The sequence below is a fragment of the Callorhinus ursinus genome, unplaced genomic scaffold (assembly GCF_003265705.2).
Source record: "Callorhinus ursinus isolate GAN/ISIS: 27379988/994484 unplaced genomic scaffold, GSC_fseal_2.0 scaffold60, whole genome shotgun sequence".
NCBI classification, from domain to species: domain Eukaryota; kingdom Metazoa; phylum Chordata; class Mammalia; order Carnivora; family Otariidae; genus Callorhinus; species Callorhinus ursinus.
The window spans coordinates 6,105,725-6,110,170 of record NW_027397122.1 but is presented as its reverse complement, the minus strand read 5'-3'; the positions used below and the strand labels follow the sequence as shown (position 1 = coordinate 6,110,170).

Genomic DNA, 4,446 nt, shown 5'->3' with positions numbered 1-4,446 from the left:
TGTACTTTGTCAAATGCTTTTTCTGCATCTATTGAGAGGATCATATGATTCTTGTTCTTTCTTTTGTTAATGTATTGTATCACGTTGATTGATTTGTGGATGTTGAACCAGCCTTGCAGCCCAGGGATAAATCCCACTTGGTCATGGTGAATAATCCTTTTAATATACTGTTGGATCCTATTGGCTAGTATTTTGGTGAGAATTTTTGCATCCATGGTCATCAAGGATATTGGTCTGTAATTCACCTTTTTGATGGGGTCTTTGTCTGGTTTGGGGATCAAGGTAATGGTGGCCTCATAAAATGAGTTTGGAAGTCTTCCTTCTATTTCTATTTTTTGGAACGGTTTCAGGAGAATAGGTATTAGTTCTTCTTGAAATGTTTGATAGAATTCACCTGGGAAGCCATCTGGCCCTGGGCTTTTGTTTTTTGGGAGATTTTTGATGACGGTTTCAATTTCCTTAGTGGTTATAGGTCTGTTCAGGTTTTCTAGTTCTTCCTGGTTCAATTTTGGTAGTTGATACACCTCCAGGAATATACCCATTTCTTCCAGGTTATCTAATTTGCTGGCATAGAGTTGCTCATAATATGTTCTTATAACAGCTTGCTGGCTGTTCGTGCTGATCTTCTGGGGGAGGGGCCTGTTGCCGTGGTTCCCAAATGTCTTTGCCGGAGGCGGAATTGCCCCGCCCTTGTCGGTCCGGGCTAAGCAAGCTGCTTGGGTTTGCTCTCAGGGGATTTTGTTCCCTGCAAGCTCTCGGTACAGCTTTGGAGGACCAGGGCGAAAATGGTGGCCTCCCAATCTCCACCCGGAGGAGCCGAGAACTCGGGGCCCCACTCCTCAGGGCGCCCCCAGAGAAAAGCAGTCACTCCCGTGTCCCTGGTCTCCGGCCGCACTCCGTGCTCACCCGGCCTGTGACCGAGCGTTTCTATCTCCGGCGCCCGACCCCGTGTGGAGTCTCCAAACCCAGCAGATCCCTGCGGTGCGCTCCCGCGCCGCTCCTCCCGGGGGAGGAAGGGGAGTCTCCCCGGGTCTGCTGCTTGTTGGGTCCCTGCTGGAGGAGCAGTGGCCCGACTGGGCCGCGGATCACAGTTTATGGCCACCCCGAGCTGAGAGCCCGCGCCTCGGCTCCGTCTCTGCAGCCGGCTTCCCCGCTCCGATCCCTGGGAGCTCTGGCGCACTCAGGCACCCCCGGTCTTTCTGTGACCCCGAGGGTCCCGAGACCACACTGTCCCGCGAGGGTTCCACCCCCCGCTTAGCCACTGGAGCGACGTCCCTCCGCGGAGCCGACTTCTAAAAGGTCCGATTTTGTGCTCCGCGGCTCTAGCACTTGCCAGAAGCGGCCGGCGGAGGCCCCTCCCCCGCCGTCTATCCTCCCGAATATCGCCTCGGATTCACTTCTCCGCACGTCCTACCTTCCAGTCAGGGGTCGCTTCTCTGTTCAGAGAGTTGTTGCTACTCTCTTCTTCGATCTCCTGTTGAGTTCGTAGGTGTTCAGAATGGTTTGATCCCCATTCAGCTGAATTCCTGAGACCAGACGAAATCCAGGTCTCCTACTCCTCCGCCATCTTGCTCCGCCCCCTCCAGGTGAATTTTAAAATCAGTTCGCTATTACTTAAGCTTTTCCTTTGGATTTTTTCCCTGCCATTTCATTAAAATCTCTAAATTGGCTTGGGAACGTAGCTTTAAAAATAAAAAAAAAGTATGATTAGAAAACTCTGAAGTGTGTGTCGGGAACTTAACACCCTCTGGGACTGCCTGAGGTGAATCCCACTCAAGGAAGGGCAGAAGTGTGCACAGCTGGTTTTTCTGGCCTCTCAACAAATACCATGAGATTCTGTTTCTGACAGTCTGGGTGACAGGGGTTAATTAAGCATGGCCTTTGATGAACTAAAAAGTTTTTGCGGTTGACTTTATAGAAAGTTTATCATTAAAAAATGTTTAACATCATTTTGGTTTTTTTAAAATTTATCTCCATTATTTTTAAAAATCTTAGTTGAAATGTTTTATTTTACACCTTTTAATCTGAAAATTCAGAAATTTCTGGGTACAGAAGATTAACTGTCTGTTATAAAAAATAGAACACCTAGTCAATATCTTCACCACCTACATAAATTACATAGGAAAAAAAAGTCAGTTTTGAATGTCAAATCTTCATAGCTGTAGATTAAGCAGAATTACAATAACAGAAGTGACCAGAAATAAGAAAAATAAAGTTAGTTTCAAACACAAGTATGTGTACAAATATATTTTTAAATATAAACTATTATATATATGTATGATTGTGATTCCAATGTACGATATCAAGGCAAAAACTTAAACACCCAAATTGTCAACATCAAATTTATTTTTTTGTGAAATAAAAGCCAGTGGCATATTTTACTCTAGGACTCCTAGGGAAGGCTAATTAAGACAAACCACCAGTTTTACAGCATCTCCACACACATGCATATAAACACACACACACACACATACACAAACACTCTTTACCATCTCCTTTGTACCCACCCCGAGTGAGCAGCTCGGGGGTGATGTTGTGTAGGAGCTCTAGATTTCATTTCATCCACAAGTTGTAGTTTCACGTTCTCAGACAAAATCCAGGAAGCTTCCATAATGTCCGTGCTCCTTGGTGTCAGTGTTTTGTGCCTGTCCTGTGTCTTGTCCCTCCATGGTGCTCCTGGTCATGGTAGAATGCAGGGGTCATTTACCGCAACCACATGGTCTACTTTCTCAGTTTCTCAGTGCTGAAACCGGTGTTTGATTCCCTGAAGTCTATTACACGTGAGACGACTAGTGTGAGCTGGGCATGATAACTCCATTGGGAGCCGCTCTAATGAGAGCGTTTGGTTTACGAATGGGCATGGAACCAACCTTGGTCATGGAGTGTGAGCTGGGGGCTTTCTTTCACGGTGGGATGTGGCTGTCAGAGGTGCAACATCCGATGCGCTCCCAGCCTGGACAAAACAGAGCCAAAGTACCCTGAGGACTGCAGCTGGATGCGGACATAACCCTTCCGGACTCCTCACGGCAAGAGACAGAATGAATGTCTTTATCACATAAGCCTGACTGAATTAAGATTTGTTGTTGCTTTTGTTGTTAACAACAGTGAAACGTGTCCTAATAAATTCGGTAAGGTTTAACTGGGTAGGTTGATTGTGTTACTTTTTACTTTTACTGAGATTGGTTGATCTACTAACACCCTGCTTCATACACACACACATTTAGATTGTTACATGAAACACTGCTCTTCATGTATCTGCTCAGGACCGTGCTTCTCCAAATGGAGAATGAAACTTTTTGTTGGTTTCATTAGTGTGTACTCAACTCTAGGGATAGTTAACAATTACCATTGTGACTTGCTACTGTAATTGCCAATATCACAATGTCTTTGCACTTCTCATCTTGGGTCTAACCAGAAATGTCCAATATAAATATAAGGAGACCATGTAGTAATCTTAAATTTTCTAGTAGCCTTGTTAAAAAAAAAAAAAAAAAGGAACAGGTCCTATATGTTGGCTAATTGAACATAATAATAAAAAAAGGGAAAAAAGGAACAGGTAAATTTAACTTTAATATTTTATTTAACTCAATATACACAAGATATTTCCATTTTATTAAGTAATCAATATAAAAAGTGTTAATAATTACTTCACATTCTTTTTTCACACTGAGACATTGAAATATGGTGTCCATTTTCACACTGAGACATTGAAATATGGTGTCCATTTATCTCTACAGAGAATCTCAATCTGGATTGTGCACATTGCAAGTGCTCAGTAACCATCTACCACACTGGTAGTGTCCAGTTTTTACCATATGGGAGAACACAGGTCAAAACCCTCCTACTCACGATACCTACATGATGTAGGAAATACCACTAGGGCATGTCTGAGCATAAAGGGAAGATTTGTGGTAATGTCAACTATGCTCCTTGGTTGTTCAAACAGCGCACACCATTTTCAATTCCAAGGAATGGTGGTAAGGCTCCCTTTCCTTACACTGAAGAAGCTGAATAATTCATACTTAAAAAAATTGGAACAAAATGACCCATTGGAAAGAACAAATTGCACCATGAAACAGCTATTAACTAAGTGACTAACTTAAGTGTAGATACATTTAGAGCCACATACACAGATGCATTAGCTGACTATTCTTCGGTGTACTGATTACCATCCTCTTGTTAATGTAATGGTGGAGCTCCAAGTCGGGAGTCCCCGAGTGCTCCATCTTCATTACGGGTTGGACAAAGAATAAATATAGCCCCCAGAAGCATTGGTTTCCCTCTCATGTTTTATTTTTTAAAAGTGTACACCGATGTTTAAATATATTGTTTGTGTGTTTAAGTTCAAGCCAGCAATGAAATATTATTAATCAAAGTTTCTAGCTTTTCTTGCAAAGAGACAGGCAGCTTGGTCCCCCTTGGACCCACATCCAAAGGGGCCCACGA

At 43.5% G+C, this 4,446-nt stretch overlaps 1 pseudogene; it reads right to left on the bottom strand.

The window, feature by feature from the left end:
• Positions 1–4,232, bottom strand: part of LOC112809740 (glycine cleavage system H protein, mitochondrial-like) — a 27,087-nt pseudogene extending 22,855 nt beyond the window's left edge.
• Between the last annotated feature and the right edge of the window lie 214 nt (positions 4,233–4,446).